A 20,559-nucleotide genomic window follows, 5' to 3' on the forward strand; every position below is an offset into this window, starting at 1 on the left:
CTACTGAGTTTTACTTCCCTCTGTGCACTTGTGTGCCCATCAGTTAGTTCCAGTTTAATAGAGAGTACATGTGGTGTTTGTTTTCCATCCTTAAGGTACTTCACTTAGGAGAATGGTCTCCAGTTCCATCCGAATTGTTGCAAAAGGCATTAAGTCATCCTTTTTATGGCTGAATAGTACTCCATGGTATACATATACCACATTTTATTAATCCACTCATGAATTGATGGGCACTTGGGTTGATTCTACATCTTTGGAATCTTTTTAAAAAATTTTTAATGGTTGTCCTTGATTTTGAAATGCACATTTACAATTTATTTAAGTCCACTTTCAAATAATACTATTCCATTTCTCAGGTTGTACAGATACCTTATAACAGAGTATTTCTAATTCCTTCCTCTCATTCCTTATAATGTTGCTGGCATTCATTATACTTAACCATAAGCTGTACTCACTCAACATATTCTTCGTATTATTACTTTAAGCAAACAATTATCTATTAGGTCAGTTAAGAGAAATAAAAAATGTTGTTTCACTTCCGTTTATTTCATTTTTAATGTTCTTTCTTTCTTTATGTAGATTCAAGTTTCTGACCTGTATCATTTTCTTTCTCGTGGAAGGGCTGCTTTTAAAACATTTCTCGCAAGGCAACACTATGGGCAGAAAATTCCCTCATTTTTTCTTTGTCTGAAACAGTCTTCATATCCCCTTCACTTTTGGAGGATAATTCCACTGGATACAGAATTCTGGGTTGCTGGGGTTTTTCTTTGATCAGTTTTAATATTTCACTCCATTCTCCTCTTGCTCGCATGCTTTCTAATGAGCAATCAGATAAAATTCTTATCATTGTTCATTTACAGATGAGCTCCCTGCACCAACCCCCACTTCAAGATTTTCTCTTTGTTTTTGGCGTTCTCATTTTTGAACCAGATATGCTCAGTTGTAGGTTTTTGGGGGTATTTATCCTGCTTGATGTTCTCTGAGCTTCCTGAATGTATGATTTAGTGCCGATAATCAATTTTGGAAAATTATTGGACATTATTGTAAGGTTTTTGGATGGTCGGCGCCAGAGAAAGAAAGATGAGCAGAGTGTAAAGTTTTTTAGCGGCGAGGAGAAAGAAAGAGTGGGGGGAGGGGGCAAACAACGTGGCTTTATTGAGCGCTCCCGGGCGAGGTTCACGGGTCCCTAGAGAGAGGGGCCAGAGAAGTCACACTGCCCAGAAGTTTTGAGCGGGCTTATATAGGTTTTAGAGTTGGGGAATGGGGGTTTTTTGGTCCGGAGAGTTTTTGGCATGAAACTGGGAAGTTCTTTGTTCAGTTTTAGGGTGGGTCTCATGGGCTTCTCTTTTTTTCTTTAGGGAGGGGAGGGGTGCCCGCCACCAGCCTTACAATTATTACTGCAAATATTTCTGCTGCTCCTTTCTCTCTTTCCTTCTAGTATTCCCAGTACATATATGTTACACCTTTTATAATTATCCCAGTTTGGGGATATTCTGTTCCATTTTTTCCATTCTTTTTTGTCTTTTCATTTCATTTTTGGAAGTTCTGTTAATATATTTTCAAGATAATTGATTCTTTCCTCAGTTCTGTCCAGTTTATTGATGAACACATTAGAGACATTATTCATTTCTTCACAGTACCATGATAATCCCAAAATAGGTATCATATTTGATCTGGTTCTAATGTTTGATTTGTGTTTTCAGACTTTGTTTTGGTATTTTGTATTTCTTTGTTTTGTTCTGTTTTATTTTGTTTGCCTTTTAGCATGTCATGTATTAATAATTTTTTGTTTCAAAGCTGAATGTGATGTATTTGGGAATAGGAACTGAGATAATCAGACTTTTAGTATGAAGTTTTATGTTAATCTCGCTAGGAACTGAGCTGCATTTAGTGTTCACCTTAGCTATAGGTGCCAGAGTCTTTTTCCTTTAGTTTCCTTGGTGGGTTTTTTTTTTTTCCTCCTGTGTTATCTTTGGTTTCCCTAAGATCTTGTTCTTAATGGTCTGTATCTTGCAACTACCTCAGTTGTAATCCACTGTTATTATCCTGGAGCCCTGCTGAGGTGGTGGTAAGGTGTTGGTGGGGAAAAACATTCTACAATCTTACGACTTAATTTCATTTTTTTAGTGGGCCTCAGTCCTGAGCTCTGACTTTCAGAAACATTTCTTAGCCTTTATTTTTTCTCCACTAAAATGAGATAGAGGGTCTATTAAATTAGCCCTTGTATTATCTGAATTGCCCTTCCTCCAGGTCAGACAAGGCTGTGGTAAAGTGATTTCCCTTGAGAACAGGCCTTTGTTATGGATAATGTCTGGGTTTATTTGAAAGAGCTACTTTTCCCTCCCCCTGCCTAAAGCTGCAGGAGATTTTTTTTTCTGCTTTTCATGGCAAGAATCCAGTGGGGCTCCTATAGGTAAAACCAATGGGGGGAGGAGACAAAGACTACTGCCCTCAGGTGTTTCTAACTCTCCAGCTATTCTGTGCTCAGCCTTTGGTAATTTGCCAATTCCCACTCATTACCTGCTCCAGTGGCTTCTGCTTGGGGTTAGCTGACCTCAGCTGTGATTCTCTGTCTCTACCATTGACCCAAAATAAGTGACTGAGGCAAAATTCTCAATCAATGGAGGTTTATTAAGTCAAAGCTGAGGACATGCCCAGGAAAACACGAACCACAGACAGACCTGTGGCTGTTTTTCTGAAGAGAAATTTGGAAGTTTCAGCTATTTAAAGGCATACAGAAGGAAAAAAAAAAAAAGGGCAGAGAGGTGGGGGTAGTGACATAAAATGGTTACATTCTCTGAGACCCAGGAAAATCTACATTTTACATAACATAAGACGATTGTTAGAAGAAAAAAAGAGAGTGAAGGAAGTATCAATTATGGAGTCCCTGGGTAGGTGGAAGAATGTCTGATCTTGTCCTGTCTCTGTTCTGCACCTGTGAAGATAAACTTGTAATTCATTATTAGTGTAGAATCAACATGTTTTAGTTTTAAGGGCCAGACATAGCCTGTGAACCTAAAGTTACAATTTTCATGTCCTTGCTTATAAGAAGTAAGCAACGAAATTTCCTTAATGATCTGTGGGGCCAGTTCTTCACAGGTGACTGAGGCTCTTACCTTCCCTTCTGCATAAGGAGTTGGTGGGGTAGCACTGAGATTTTTATTTTCTTTTTTCACTATCCATCTCTCCAGTCTCAAAGGTGGCAGTTTGTCCTGTGACCTCAATTCTCTGATGGGTCAATGAAAAGTCTTTGATTTTCAGTTTGTTCAGCTTTGTTTTTTTGTGAGGATGAGACTTCCAATCTCTTTACATGCTAGAGCTGAAACCAGACATTCATAGGTAATTTTAAACACAGCAATTTATAAAATATAAACTATTTATAAAATATATAAAATTTAAAATTTGTAAGCTATAACCTGGATGGAAGAAAAACACGTAATCAGATAAATGTCTTGGTATATGTGAAGTGTTAGGCCCTGGCTACCTTCTTTCCAGGGCACATGATCACTTTGCTACTTGCTGCATTTCCTGATGTTTTAGGACAATTTTTGGAGTTTCAGTGGCATTTACAACATGGCCAGGAAGTTTTTAAGACTGGTTTAGTAAACATGCCTTGTGGATAATCCACACGGTAGGCCACTCTTGCCAGCCCTACTCCCTGGAAGCTCCACGGCACATGGCAGAAGCCCTCAGGAACAGATCTTGCCAGATTCAGCTCCTTTCTTGTTTTAATTTAGTAGTATTATTTTTTAGGTATAGTAAGGACAACGGATTACAAGATGCACACCATTGAAAAGACGACTGTTATACTCAGAGATCCCAAGAGGTACATCACAGCATAAGGGTCACATGGGAAAGTGCAAGGGTTGGTCAGGAGATGGAGAGAAAGAAGAAACTGGGCAAAGGCCTTCAGTGTGGTTTCCACAGGAAGGATGGGTGAGGCAGGGTAGGCAGGTTTGTGTTTGGGTAGTTTGAATAATTTTGGTGGGCCCTGGGGAGTAGGGGCTGCCCCTAGTTGTCTGGGACCTGACTCTGGGATGATTAGGATGGGAGAATAGCGGCCCAGAGTGTGAGAGCCCAGTGGAGGAAGAGGTTGGGGTGTCAGCTCTGGATCGGTTGATTTTTATTTGCAAAGCACATTTCCCACAAGGAGGAGACCTCCCAAGGAGGGAGGCAGATGGGAGGCCAAGGCAAGGGGACTCAAGCAGAGGTTGCCCAGTACAAGATGTGCCTCGCATGTTCCCGTAAGACACATGTTAAAGGAACCATTTATGCATTTATCTTACCTAGCAATATCAAATTTTACAATAAAAATCCATCCCATCTTGCTTAGCCTTTCAGCCCACTTATCTAGAAACTCTCTGCTTCTCATCTCAGTTCATCTCTGCTGTTGCCCTGGGAAACATTCGTATTATAGAATTTAGTGGAAAATGCATGTCTCTATCTGGCCTGTACATGGGGGAGGTGACTATTGTAGACATTTATAACTCGGGAACAATCAGTTTCTTCCTCAGGGAGACAATCTCAGTAATTAAAAAATATGATTATTAATGTAAGAATAATGGAACGGGATCCTGCTATTTCTTAACAGCATTAAAATGTCTTTAACCACAAAAGATTTGTAGGAAAGAAAGTTAATTGACAACCTAAGATGGAAACTAATTTGGAATACAATTAATTTTGGTACTCTTGAAAACTAATGCATTTTACATTACAGCAAATGGTTGCAACTAATTACTATCTGAGGAATGCTTGTAAATTGGTTATTTGTTCTTTATTTAATAGAGTTTCTGTGATTGCTTGAACTCTTATTTATGGGAAGATCCTGTTTTCAATTTAAAATAATTACTAAGAAAAAAAAGAGAAGGACACAATTTTGCCATGAAGCAGTGGTCAAGTACAAATGGGCAACCTTGGGTCGCGCTGATGTTGGGCAGTTTAGCCTTCCACCCTCTGCACTGTGCTCAGTGCTGCCAGCAAAGGCACCCTCTGCTTAGAGAGCCTACAGGCTTCCCTCCTCCCCTCCCCCAACCCAAGCCAACAACAAAAAAAATTTAACTGATATCTGAATAATAATAGAAATCTTGTGTTTGGGCTCAGAAACCAATACCCCAAAATATAGCACTTTGTATAATACACTTTGAACAGAAACAAAGGTCTCAAGGTCTTTCTGACCTCCCCCACCGCCACTGTCTCTCCCAAAGCACAGGAGGAAGTTGTTCTCTGAAGTTCCCTTATCTGCGGAAAGTCCAGACCTACCAAAGAAGAAAAAGATTACCTCTGGTCCTTTCCCTGAGTTTTCATTAACTGAACCCATATCACAGGAAGGAAGATCAAAGTCTGTCAACATACCGGGACAGACTTTTGTCACAAACCATCGTCTGTTCTGCAGACCCAATAGACTTTGCCCCAGACCATTGTAAATTCTTTAAGCCCATTGAATTCTCCCGGTTCTCATCTATTGCCCCTCAACAGAATTTCTCTTCTCCCCTTCCCAAACCTGTTCCAAGCCCCCATTCTTTCTGTAGCCTCATAACGGTGTATAAGCTTCTGCCCCCCCGGGGGTTGAATCTTCATGTAAAACTATGACCAAATAAATCTGTGTGCCTTTTCTCCAATTAAACTGCCTTTTGTGAGTTGATTTTTCAGCAAACCTTCAGAGGGCAAAGGGGAAATTTCTCCTTTTATCCCTACTGTTGCTCATTATGCACCAAGCTTATGTTAAAAGCTTTATTATTATGATTGCACTAATTTCCTACCAATCTTATAAGGTAAAAACTTTTTTTATTCTCATTTGAAAGATGATGAAACTGAGGCATAGAGAGGTTAGGTAAGTTGGCCAAGGTCACCCCAGCTGGTGAACAGTAGAGCTGGACCTTAAAGCCGGAGACATTAATGGCTACATTATCTTGGCTCCCACCGTGCCTGTCTGGTGTTCCATTCTCACCCGGCTAAACCAATGCAGGGATCTGTGCCAAGTGGCGGCCATGCTTCCGCTGCACTCACGCCTTCTCTAACACAGGCTGTTTCAGTGGCACCCGCTGGTTTTCTACAGGTCTGCCTTCATCAGTCTCACTCAGGGCCCAGGGGCCCAGGCCACTTACAGGTTTTGAGATTGGTAGTCATAAAACTAAAATGAAAGTGTGTGAAAACAAAATAAAACAGCAAACAACAATTGCAATTGTGGAATTGCAAAAATTATTGAGGAAAAGTCTTTCTCTCATCCAATATCAAAATTGATATGAATCCATGAGGAGAACATTCTAATACCAAGAAATTAACTTTGTCATTTTTGAAGCCCACACCCAGCTGGAGGCCCTGGAAACTAGCCTCCCCTCCTCCCAGGGCCATGTCTCTCCTCCAGTGCCTCACACTGGCCCAACATTGGATATCTGCCTCGCCCTAACTCTTTAATAGCAGGCCGTATAAATTGATTTCATTAATGACCCAATTCCTTACTCCTCTTTTTCCCTCACATTCTTTGTCATTTAACTTTGCAGCAATTCCAGGTAAAGAAGCAGGGTCTGCTCCCCATCCCGTGAACCTGTGCTGGCCTTGAGAAACATTTAGTCAATAGAATGCAGTGGAAGTGGTAATGTGCCCGTCTCTAGCCTAGGCCTCAAGCACCTTTGCATATTTTCACTTAATCTCTTTTGTCAATACAGGTGCTCTTCAACTCCCAGTGGAGTTATGTCCCAATAAACCCATCATAAATTGAAAGTATCATAAGTAGAAAATGCATTTAGTCCACCTAACCTACTGAACATCATAGCTTAGCCTAGCCTACCTATAACGTGCTCGAAATATTTGCATTTGCCTACAGTTGGGTAATATCATCTAACACAAAGCCTATTTTATGATAAAGTGTTTAATATCTCATGTAATTTATTGAACACTGTACTAAAAGTAAAAAACAGAATTGCTGTATAGGTACTTGAAGTGCAGTGTCTACTGAATGCATGTCGCTTTTGCACCACCGTAAAGTTAAAAAAGTTTTGTCAAACCATCATGAGTCAGGGACCATGTGTTACAGTAACATGAAAACATGCCCAGCCTTGTCCACTGGAGGATGAATTGTGTGGAATGAGCCTACTCACCTCAATCAGCCAGTCAAGACCAGCCTAGATCAACAACAGCCGGCTGACCCCTAGACACACGAGTGAGCCCAGCGACGATAGCAAACCTCCTAGCCAACACACAAAGCCAATCCCAAACACATTATCACACGCTCCTGAGATATTTTATGCTTGTGCGTATTTGTTATACAGAATTATTATGGCAGTACATTTGGATGCAGAGTCCTTGGTTTTGCTACAATCAGACAGAATCATGACTATCATCTACCTTTCATAAGAACTATGGACCATTCAAAATTAAATAAACTTAAACTCGATCAATCCTAAATAAGTAACTATTCTTTTCTTTAACCCTGTTCCTACTTTTACAAGTTTTTAAAAATTTGTGAGTTAAAAAAAAAAAAACTTAAATCTATACATAGATGAAACTACAAACAAACCTAACTTTGTATCAAAGATCTAAGATTAACTCCCCAAAATAAACTGAAATTAAGTTTGGAAACTTTAACAAATTAAATCATGTGGTATCCAATATTCCTAAAAGACTCCCAAATTGTAATAAAGCTGAGCTGTCATAATTATAATAAAAACCTGAAACTGAGCAATTTCTTGTTTTTCCTCAGATCATTTGTCTTTTTTTTCTTTTTCTTTTAGTTTAAATAAGTCGTTCCACTAGTTACTACTTCAGAGGTCAAAAATAATTAGACAGATTTCTAGTTTCCTTGGCGTACTTAGCAAGTACTTCCCTACTTCTTGGTTTGAAATAAGGGATTCATATTTTTTTCACATCATACACCAATGCTTTCAGTAATAAACTTAATTACTTTGGGTCTTTCTGCTGGAGCCATTTAAAAATAAAAGCAGAATTGAGACTCCCTGCAGGATATGCTTGCAAAGGGAAAGAATCAACTGACTTATTTTTGTGCGTTGAATGCAGAAACATCTGAGTAAATGCTACCAAATGTTCAGTTGCTAATTGGGACAGACCTGCCCGATCTTTACCTACAAGGGCGTGCCTGTCGAGAGACTGTCCAGAGCAGATTAACTCTGCTGGGGAACAACCACTCACAGCCTGAGCCACCTCTTGCACATGCTGGGATGCGTGTCCGGTTTGTGTTGACATGGGCATCTGAAGAAGGTTGTTCTCAGTGGATATGACTTTGAACTCTTCCTCTCACACATGAAAAGAAATCAGGCCACAGATGTCTTAATAAAACACTTTTATGTGGTCTCAAATGTGTTGTTTCGGAAAGGTCTTGGAAGGATTTCACTGCTTCTATTTTTAGAGCCTAAACAAAAATTCAGAAAAAGCAATTAAAAGTAAATATGCTGCTCATGGCATTTAAAAAAATCTCTGGAAAAAGGTGTCTTTTAGATGAACTTCGTCTTTGTTTTACTTCCCTTAGGGTTTTTTTTTTCCCAACCTGTAGTGTTCTTGTGAAGCCACTGTAACCACCACCACCTCTAGTCACGGCCCCCTGCCATGAGCTCTTCATGTCCATGCGCACCTCCCTGGGCCCGGGCCTAGGCATGAGAGCTCGATTTCACTGTAGGAATCTTCATCTCCCCTTAGGTTAGCGCCGTGGCTGGTACGTTAATAGGGGCCCAGAGAAAAACACACTAAAATGATAATGTAACAGGTGCAGAAGGCAGGCAGGCAGTCAAGAAGGAAGTTTCCCCTCCAAACCCAAACTTCCTTAAGGGTAGTTGTGTTAGTCAGGGTTCTCCAGAGAAAAGAACCAATGGGAAAGATGGATGGAAAGATAGATTGATAGATTTATTATGAGGAATTAGTTTACGTGACTACAGGGCTGAAAAGTCACACGTTCTGCCACCTGCAAGCTGGAGACCCAGGAGAGTGAGTGATGTAATTTAGTCTGGGTCAGAAGACCTGAGAACCAGGGAAGATGAAGGTGTGAACCCCGATCTGAGGGCAGCAGAAGATGAGCTGGGATGTCCCAGCCTACACAGGGAGGCAGAAAAAAGATGGCAAGTTCCTCCTTCCTCCTCCCTTTATTTTCGGCAGCCCTATACAGACTGGATGACACCAGCCACACTGCAGAGGGCTGTCCGCTTACTGAGGCCACCAATTCAAATGCCACTCTCACCTGGAAACAGCCTCACAGACACACCCAGGAACAATGTTTAATCTGGGCTCCCCACGGCCCAGTCAAGTTGACACGCAAAATTAACCATCACAGTAGTGTCCATGTTTTTTATTGTTTTCTTTTTTCTCTCCATGTCGCCCTTTGACATAGTGGACACTCAAAAACTACTGACGGAACTCACGACGCCTCAGGTTCTACTGGGAAACGGTGTTTGCAAGCGCTCTCACATGCTCGAACAAAATGATTTTCTACAACAGAGGCTCGGGAAGTGCTTGTTGGACGAGTGAACAGGAAGGGGAACAAAAGAAGCTTCCAGTTCTGCGCCTGGTGGGTCAAAGCTGGAGCCAAGAGTACTGCCCTGAGGTGTGGCCCTGAGGAGAGAGTGCACTGGGTGAGGCCCAGGCCCCCCTCCTCCACCCAAACCCACTGAGTGTGACCACTTTTGGTTATGAGGTGACCTTTCTGGCCTCCAAGGACTCTTCCCACACCCACATGCAGGCAGATGCTTGTGGTAGGATTAATGGTGGCTGCACATGTTAACATGTGACTGTGTCCCCCCAGTGAGAGATACAGTTTCTTCAAGATGGTCATATTTCCCTCCCCATTCTGAAGAGAAGGAAAAACTAGGGGGGCAGGTAGGCGACCCTATTTTGTTAAGAACCTCAGCTTTCATGCATGTAGGGTCCTGAGATAGATGGCAAAAGCCTGAAAAACTCAGAGCCTCGGTGAAAACAGGAAAGTCTCCTCTGGCCCAGAGCCACGTGCTTGCCCGGCCCTAGCTCCACTCTCCCACTTAGGGTCACTCGACGTGCAGCTCCTCACACTGCCAGCTTTCACGGTTGTGAAGAAGCGACTTCTCCACCTGCAGCCAATGGGAGCAGCACAGCTCTGCTCTTTGTGGCTCTCTGACTACTCAGGCCCTGTGCATTTCTTCCATTCTGGTGCTCTAAGGAGCTCCCGCTAATGTGCTGTCGTCCTCCTTGGCCTTCCAAGCCGTTGAGCACGTCATGTTCTACTCTCGTACTATTACATTTGGCAGGAGGCATAAACAAAATCACCAACCATGAACTACAAAAGAAAAAACAAAAATACCATTTGAGCAATATCAAGATGCTGATTGTGGTGGGTACATGTAGAAACTCATGAATCTCAAATGCCACCCTCTGAATCTTCACCTTAAATTTCAGTCCTGCTCAGGGAATCTGCTGTAATTCACATCCTATATTATAGAGCCCAAGAAAAAAGGAACTGTGCCTTTGTATAAACTCTCAGCATTAACAAAAGGCTTATTGCAGAAGCCAACCTCCCATTTTTCTTTCAGATTCACATCAACAGCTGTGTCCTAATATTAAGTGGGCTGTTTTCCACCTTCATAGAGTAAATAGTTGGATTGGCAAAATTTACACTTTTTTTACCATTTCAGTTTTTGGCCTTTACAAGTAAGTGATATTCACTTAAAAATGTATGTCTTTGTAGGAAGAAAAAGGACTTGGGGTGCAAACCACTCCAGTTTATGTCTCAGAGAGGAATTCTGACCTTTGGAACCAAGTCTGACCTGAGAAGGAAAGAGGGATTGTCTATGTTATGAGAAGTCACTTTCTGCTCCTCCGTCCCTCCCCACTATCTCTAGTTGCAGGAAAATGCCTGAAATGTCTCTAAAGACATGGCGTCATTTATTCTACGATTATGTATTTAGTATAAAAGTGGATATCCCTAGGAGAGGTTACGCATCAACTGATACTAAAACATTCATAATTGTCAAAAAGATGGAAAAATAGGATAAACAGAAGGTCACAGGACACATGAAGGTAGGGAGGTGAACTGAAAGCTGAGCTCTGAGAAAGGGCATCTGGGTTGTTAGAGACCAGCATGAAAGGTGCGCACCTAACCTGGCCTTCCCGGATGGTTCCTCAGGAGAACATATTGGTCCAGCTTGTCAAGGTTTGCTGCGAGGAATGATCCTGTGTGCACAATGGCCAGTCTGCCTGAGCCTTGGCAGCTCAATTCCCCCGTGAGAGCTGATTCAAGTAAAAGATTCAGTCCCACCTTCGTGCATAATGCTTCTCTAGTCATCCGTCAGTATGCATGGCGGGGCAGCTCCAGGGCCCCCTAGGAGGCCAAAATCCACAGATGCTCAAATCCCTGTTATAAAATGGTATGTAGTATTTGCATATAACCTAAGCACATCTTCCTGTATATGTTAAGTCATCTGTGGATTACTTTCTATTAACACAATGTAAATGATATGTAGATAGTTGTTATACTGTATTGTTTAGGGAATAATGACCAAAAAAGTCCGTACATGTTCAGAACAGATCCCTTCTTTCCCCCAAATATTTTCTATCCGTGGTTGGTTGAATCCACGGATGCAGAGCCCACAGATGTGGAGGGTCCACTGTAAACATACAGTGCTTATGTGGTTTCCCAGGCACTTCCATGGGCTGTATACAATTTTTTTCTTGGGGATTTATAGAGCCAGAAATACTTATTAGTTCAAATAGTTTAAGTAGTTCAGTTGTTTATTTCAAAATAAAATACTCCTTTCATGGCTATTTCATGCAGATAAGCAAGCCCCTCTCTCCCCACTCCCTCCTCCTTGCTCTCTAACTCTGGAAGATCAGGTCATGAGCTATGACCTAAGCCGACTGGGAGGAGAGGAGAAAGAGGGGAGAAGAATGCCTGAGAGGCTGTGCCTTCCGAAAATTCCAAGGAAGAGATGAATGACAGTCGTGCTAGGAATAGCTACACATAAATCTCAATACTCTTTAGTCCAGTTTTTGCCCTGCATGAGAGAGTTGAGTAAAAATCTCATAGCATCACAGATAATTAGCAGTAAATGGTATCCCCAGAAAATCCCTTCTATGTTACTGGGCTTCATCCATAAAACACATTGCGTGTATGCGTGTGTGTGTGTGTGTGTACACGTGTGTTTTCCTAGTGCTGTAAATTAAAGGGAAACACCAGTTGACTCCATCTTCCCCTGGCCAGTCAACCCTCCTCGTCCCAACATCAAAGGAAAGCCACCACTTCATCAAATGGCACCATGTCAAGCAAAAGGAAAGCCCGGCCATGAGCGCCATGATCTTGTCCAGTCAAATATTTTAAGATTAAAATATTGGCTTCTTAAATCACCATGTATCCAATGGGTTGTGTGGAGCCTCCATTACCACTGACGAAATGATTTGCTGTTTTTAATTAAATCCAGATACAGTTGCTGCCACTTTTGCACAATTTTGAATACTGCAATGTTTTTGGAGATGATGAATCTAGCTTCCATAAAGCAAGGCGCAAAGTTCATTTTTTATTAAATTTAAATTAGTTGGAAAGTTTAAATAAATCGTCACTGAAAACAACAGTAAGAAAATATTATCAGCTCAATAAATCTATCCCTGTGCATTGAAGAAGACAAGCTTATATTAACTGTCAGGCTGCATAGGAGAGTTACAAAGTTACATCTACTGGAAATACTTGGGGAAATAACTCAGGAGTAAAACCTCTAGCTACAGAGGGAACATTTCTTTTGTGTGTTCATTTTAAGGGTTCTATGCCAATGCACTGCTTCTGCTTCTTGTTCCAGCCTCACTGAGACCACTTCTGAACTCACCAAAGACATGATGTACCACTTATGTGGCAAAAGTAACCCAGTGCAAGGCAAACTTAGAAAGAAAGAAGATGAAAAAGGTTTCAAGTGTGTTTTTAAACCCGATATACCATTACACAGTTTATTTCTATAATAACTAAAAGTTTTAGAAATATGTTTTCTCCCTGAAAACAGAAAGGAAAAATACAGAAATACTTATTAATAAGTAGACACTTTAATACATGGTGTGAGATTTAAATGGGAAAATAACACAGCCTTTCTTGGTCATGATGATTTAGTGTCCTAACAGTTTCATTAAACGTTACACGTTGTCAGCTTTTTTACACACATCCCAAACTACACTTAAACATTCCACAGTGCTTCATATATTCTCTCTTATTCTCCCCAATACACACACACAAACACACACACACACCAGGAAGGAAAAATTCTCCCACAATTACAGCTGCTTACATATTCAGTAACCAGGATAAAACAATACGTATTCCCTTCAACTTTTATTAACTTCTTCATAGAGGTAAACATATGCCATGTTCTTGTATCCTATTGGATGTTAGAACTGGTAGGAACACTAGAAATGATATAATCTAATTCTTTATTTTAGAGGTGAGAAAACTGAGATTTAGAGTGGTCAACCAATCAGTTGTCAGACCATAGGAGCACCCATGGCTGCACTAGGAGTGGAACCCATATCACCTGTCCTCCAAGCCAATATTCTTTCCATTGCAGCAAATTATTTCTTTGTTACAAGTGGCTTATTTAACCAACCTAAAAATGACTTGAGAAGAGACAACAGGCTCTCCCTGACTTTTTATATCCAGAGTACATCTGTGAGTGGGAGGAGGAAGAGCGTCAGAGGTCCAGGGTTTGAGCCTGGTGACCTGATGAGGAAGAAACCCAATTCTGTGACTCAACACTGAGATTAGCTACCGGTGTGGCCTTGGACAAGTCACTTACCTTCATTGGGTCTCAATTTCTTCATTTAAAGAATGAGTTTGAATTATCAGATGATCTATGTTATCTTTCAGTGTTTATCATTTGATAAATAATAGAATAGGAGTCTTAATTCCATTACATACAAAGAACAATTATATTATCACAACATAGTGGCATGCATTCCAGTTACTGTGTTAGTCAAATGAAATCTCAAATAAATAGGTTTCAATGTCACGGTGTAACAGTTGTTAACTGAAAGTACTCCAGACATAGAAAATATTGAATTTTTTTCAGTTATCTGATGTTTTTGTTTTGTCCTGCTGGCATCTTTGTCTCTTCGTGCATGGATGGTAACTGTCCACTTAAATAATTAATGATTAAAAATTCAAACTAATTGAAAAAATATGCCACTAGGGTGAAGCGACAGCCAAGTAGCTTCCCTTGACAAAGTAATAATTATCAGACTTAACCTCCCATTGTAAACAATTACAAAAGCAAACAAAATATATGAAGCAATGTTTTTAGGCACTGAGAAGCAGATAGTGCAGGGCTGTGATTCTTAAAAGAAAGGAAATACATAAGGTGAGCTCTACATTCATCTCAACTTTCTGCCTGGGGGAATTTTCCAAACTAGAAGAAGAGGGATAGATCACAAAGAGAAAGCTGAGTTCTAAGCTGCTAAGAAGAATGGAGTTTGCAGAGCAGGATATAGGAGAAGACAGAGCTTCACAGAGATAAAGCTTTATATGTCTGCATGGAGAGTCCCTTGAATTTCTGGCAAAATATGAAGCTGTTTCTGTGTAGAATGAGACTCCATGAGATCTATCAGAGAACAGCTTTTGGGGCTTGTTAGTTGAATGAAGATTTCAAAGTTTCAAACATCTGGAGCAGTAAGACCCTGCTACATAACCCAAGTATTCCATTGAGATTCCAAAAACTTTGCAAAGGTATAGTAGCTAAGGTTCTGTAGTGTTATTCTAGCCTAGTGGTTCTCAACTGGAGGCAATTTTATCTCCTAAAATAAGGGGATAAATAAATACAAATGAGGGAATATAAGTAAGGGAATATTTAGCAATGTTTAGAGTTATTTTTGTCACAACCATGAGGATGCTACTTGTACCTAGTAAGGAGAGGTTAGAGTTGCTGCTAAACATCCTACAATGTACAGGACACAGAGTCATCTGGTCTAGAATTAGGAGTGCCACTATTGAGAAACCCTATTCTAGCTCTGGTACTCTAGATCTGCTAGTGAGTGATGTCTTAGACCTACTCTAAAATAAAGCCTCAATAGATGATGCTTTACTGCTACTAAATTAACTGCCAATCAGAAAAACACTCAAAACTCTTTAAAGGAATCAGCATAATTCAGACTCACAACAGTAGAGTATACACAATATCTAGCACATTCTAAAAAATTAAAAAAGCAAAGGCCAAGAAACATATAACCTAAAACCAAGAGGGAAGAGGAAAAGTAGGCAATACAAATAGACCCAGAGATGATAGATGTTGAATTTAGCAAATAAAAATTTTCAAACAGTAGTTGAAAACATGCTCAAGAATTTAAACAAAAAGATGGAGAGAATGAGTGAACAGATGGACTATCTCAGCAGAGAAATAAAAACTATAAGTTGGAATTGAAAATTGGAAAAATATATGAAATAAAAGTTAACCACATGGGCTTAAAAGCAGATTGAACACCGCAAAAGAAAACATTAGAAAAATTGAAGACAAATCAATAGGAACTATGCTAACTAAAGAGCACAGAAGAAGAAAATACTAAAAAAAAGAAAAAAGAAAAAAAAGAAAAAAGTAGAGCCTCATTGAGCTGTGGGACAATATCAAACAGTCTAGCATATGAGTAATTGAAGTCCCAAAAGGTGAAAAGAAATTGTGGCATAAAAATAAAATTTGAAGAAATAATGATCAAAATTTTTTCCAAATTTGATGACAGTTTTCAATTACCAGATCCAAAAAACTCTAAGCAAAATAAACACAGAGAAAATCCACATAATAACCAAACTGACGAAAACCAAGGCTAAAGATAAAAAATTGTAAAAGTCATCAGAGGTTAAAAGATACATCACCTACAGAGGAAAAATAGTAAGAATTACCAATGACATTGGTAATCAGTGAGCTGTTGGTACTGCTCACTGAAAACAGCATTCTGCTCCCTATCCCAGTGAATGTGAAGACTGGAGGCCTACCACACCTGGAGGGAGGACCACTGTACCTGGAGGGGAAACCACACCAGCTGGCTACCTGCTCTGATATTCTGCTTGACCAAAATGAGTGAACAACCAGGGGTTAAACCACCTAATGTGCAAACTGACCATGTAAACCAGTACTTATCCCCAGTCACAATCCTCCACGTGCCCCTGAAGTCTACATGACCTGGCCCCAGCGGATGGCTGCAGCCTCACCAAGCCCCATGCTCTTCTCATTCTTTGTTCTGCCTCTGCTTTCTTCCAAATCCTGGAGCAATGCACTGTTCTCTCCCACTGCATGGTTTTCTCATACACCCCACCTCCTGCCTTCGTCAAGCTCAGTGACCCTCCTTCACCCCCATCCAGATATGCATTTCTCAGGGAGTTTATTTCATACATTCACTATGTTGCCCAGGCTGGTCTCAAAGTCCTGGGCCCATGATCCTACTGCCTTGGCCTCCTAAATGCTGGGATTACAGACAAGAGCCATCACGCCCAGCCTCTATTCTTTAGGAAAAAAATTTACATGGATAAAAATTTGAAGTAGGTAATATTGAGAAAATTATTTCCATTCAGCTGCATCTACTTCTTAATCTTTGAACTAAACCAGCAAAAGAAAATGAAAGACCACTTGTTGTTCTACAGAACAAGTTACATAATTTACATAGATGTCTACCATGAAATTGAATAAGGCCATGAAGTGCCTTTTTCTCATTTGAAGATCAAAATATATATTTCTTTCTTAATATATGGGAATAAACTTCCATCAAATTTTCTAGTAGCCAAAGTTACAGTATGCAAAAAATTTTCTTTATGAACAGACTCCTGGCGTTAGCTGTCCATGAGTGCTTTCTTCATTACTCATTTTAAAAGTTTCGTGCACCTCAACAAAAAAAGCGATCATATGCATTTATAATGACTGACATCTCAGTTCGGTAAATTATATGCTAAGGTGAAAGAAACACAATATTCCTGTCTTTGAAAGTACCATGTGGCATATTTTTGTCATTTTTCCTTTCATTTTTCGAAGAGATCTTGCTTGAGAGCTTGGAATAAATAGATCTTTGTTAAGATTATCTTCTATTCTCTGAGACTGTTACAAGCTGTCCTATTCTGTCAGGCTCTATGACTCACCAGTAACTTCAGGGCTCACAGATGACAGAAGACAAGTCTGACACGGGGCCTAACTCAGGTCTGCAGAACACACTTCTTTGTTGTACGGAGGGACAGAATTCAGAGGCTTTTTCTTTCTACCAGTCACATGCACATCCACACACATATACACACAAACACGTGCATGTACACACATGAACGCACATGTGTGCACACACATATACCTACACACACACAGACTGAAGATACCACAAGCATGGACTTAGGATAGATGCTAGAATGTTCTTGAAGCAAACGAGTTCTTTAAGAGAGGTAGGATCTAATTTTGCTTAGGGTAATTCAGATATGTTTTGTGTAAAGTAACATGGTACGTAAGTGCTAAAGGTCCCATTTAACTCTGGTTCTGTGGTGTATCTGATGTTGAAATATCAGTCAATTAGGGTTTCCAGATAAAATGCCACACACCCAGTTAAATTTGCAATATTTGAGACATACTTATGCTCAAACTTTATTTATTGTCTATCTGAAATTCAAATTTAACAGGGCACCCTATATTTTTACTCCTAAATCTGGCAGTGCTATAGCAAATGTAGTAAACAGCAAGAAACTCCAGACACAAGCCCAATTCATCCCCAGCTGCCTTGACCTCTTCTGCGTCGGAGTCTTCACCTGAACTGAGGGCAGTGGGCTCGGCCACAGCTTTCCCCAACGCGGGCCGTGAGGAGAGTCCACGGAGCATGCGTCCGTCCACTCGGGGACCACAGGGCCACAATGGCTGCGACTGCCACTGCAGCAAGCCAGCCCCTCGGGGCTGTGGAGATGCCGTCGCTCCTTCTAAGTCCCAGCCTCACTGGGCAGCCTCTGCTCTTCCTCAGGCCGCAGCTCGCCCCCGCCCGGCTGAGCTGTCCGTGCAGTGAGCGCCACCAGCAGGAACGCCCACATCATATCCATGTCCTCCGCAACTTATTCTCACTTGTTCTCTTGCCAGTGAAAATTCAGCACAGAAAACCTCCGGGCCAAACCTGGAGGCTTTGTGTACGTTCTCTTTTATATTGTCATTTCAATTCACCCACTGTTGTCGGGAGGAACATAACTATTCTCTGAAATTTACAATTGAAGAAACCAAGGCTGCATCATAGATACTATACTGTGCTCCCAACCACTGGGAGCAGAAGACACGGAAGATTTGACCCCTGTCGGCTGGAAGTGTGTTATCTAACAGGGCAGGAGGACAGCCGCAGATTAACCGCACTCGTGGATTCATACACGACAGGCCAGATGCAATTGTTTGCAGTTTAATCATGAGCCCTTTTGACAAACAGAGATAGCCCATGCCTGCCCTCAGTGTTATCTGGGATAGCCACATGAATATCACGGAAAGCAAATGAAAGCAATAGTAAGTTGAAATTTGTTTTCTCAAGCAGCATGTTTTCCTCTTTGTACTTCCCCTCTACTCTGTTGAGAATCACTGGTAAAGGATATCACTTTTCCCCTTTTGCAAACATGTACGCACAAGTACAACACTGGCATCTGCATTTGCCCTGGTGACTCCTGGCTTTAAAAAATACATGACAGCAATAATCCTAGAATTCTCGTTCTTTAGTTTTTTAATATGTCCTCACCAATAGTATCTTGAATCTCGTGGGCTTCATTGGCTACACGGCCCGGACTTGACATCCAACAGCACTAAATTAGACCCCCGTGCTTCACTGCGCAGAGCTGGGAACTTGGTGGGAAGGATGATCTGTGTCAGAGTCAGTGTAAGTGGAAAGTTCCCCTAAGAAACCCCCTAGCAGATGGACAGAGAGGGACCCGGGACTATATCAAAGGTATCATCTTGTTAGGACGTGAAGATTACAAATTCTGATGATTTCTCTTCCTTTAAAAACAGCTGTACTGAGATGTAATTCTCATACTATGAACTCACCCTTTTAAAGTGTACAATTCAGGGGGTTTTGTTATACTGAAAACAGAATTGTGCGGCCATCACCAATCACAATGTGATTCCAGATTCTTGTCATCGCCCCATTCAGGAACCATAGACATTAGCAGCCACTGTTCATACCCACTTCTGTCCCACCCCTGGCAACCACGAACCTACTTTCTGTCCCTATGGATTTGCCTATTCTAGACATTTCATATAAATGGAGTCGTACAGTATGTGTTTCTTAGTGTGTGGTTATTTCACTGGCATAATATTTTGAAGGTTCAGTCATATTGTAGCTTGTATCAATATTTCATTCCTTTTTAAGGCTGAGTAACATTCCATTGTCTGGATGTACCACATTTTGTTGATTCTTTCTTTCATCACTGGATGAACATTTAGGTTGTTTCTACTTTTTGGCTACTATGAATGATACTGTCCTGAATATTTGCATACATGTTTCCCTGTGGACACATGTAGTCAAATCTCTTGGGCAAATTGCTGGGTCATATGGCAATTCTAGTTTGTCTTTTTGGAGACACTGCCAAACTATTTTCTAAAGCAGCTACACCATCTTACATTCTCACTAGCAATGTATGTATATATTTTTCTTACTATTGACAGAAAAATATGTTTAAAGATGTTTGCTAACAGGTTAATGGCAAAGCTAGAAAAAATAGAAATAGGATAAATGAATTCCAAATCATAATATAAAGTAGAAAAAGAATAATCTAACAATTCAAACTTTTTTAAAGAAAATATATAAATTACTACATTGACTCAGAATAGGTTGTGAGTTTGAATAGATTATTAACCACAGAAATTACTGGAAAGGGAGACAAAAGAATGCCTCACAAAAAGTCACCAGGCCCAGACAGTCCAGAAGCAAATTCTTCTACATCCCCAAGGATCTGTGAATGGTGTCACGTTATCCACGAGTGCTCTGCATCAAATGTTCCTCTTCCAGAGGTAGGACCAGAGCTCCCACCTGCTTGAAGTGAGGTGTGACCACGAGGCACGAATTGGCCACTGAGATGCCAGTGATGTGTATCACTGCGTAGCAGAAGCTTTAAGACTAAGGTGAGATGTGCAGTTTTCCTCCCTTCTACTGCAGAAACCATCTGCACTCTAGATGGCAACCCCTGTCAGCCTGGGTGCCAAAGTGACAATAGCATAAAGTGGAGAAGACCCAAGCAACAGTAGACATGCAGTATGAGGAAAAGACAAATCTCTGCTTCTTTAAGCCACTACATTTTGAAGGCATTACCACAGCAGGACCTTACCTATTGTGCCAATACAAAAATTACTACCACAACTGGGCCACAATAATCTGTACATGGCATTGGCTTGGGTGCCAAGCAGCACAAAGGTGAGGAAAATTGCTATTGGAGGTCAAAAGAATCACAATGTATATAAATGCAGTGGCAAAATATTTAGTAAAATAATTGCCTGCAATAACTTAGAAGTCAGATCACAGGCCTAAGGAACCTTGAACTGTAGGGAAAGAGGTTGGAAAACATTAGCTGTGCGTACCAGTACAAGTTACTACAGATTGCCTTAGCAAGGGTTTACAAGAAAAAGATGAGCTTAGAAAAGA

The sequence above is a fragment of the Propithecus coquereli genome, unplaced genomic scaffold (assembly GCF_000956105.1).
Source record: "Propithecus coquereli isolate 6110/MARCELLA unplaced genomic scaffold, Pcoq_1.0 Scaffold28, whole genome shotgun sequence".
Lineage (NCBI taxonomy): Eukaryota > Metazoa > Chordata > Mammalia > Primates > Indriidae > Propithecus > Propithecus coquereli.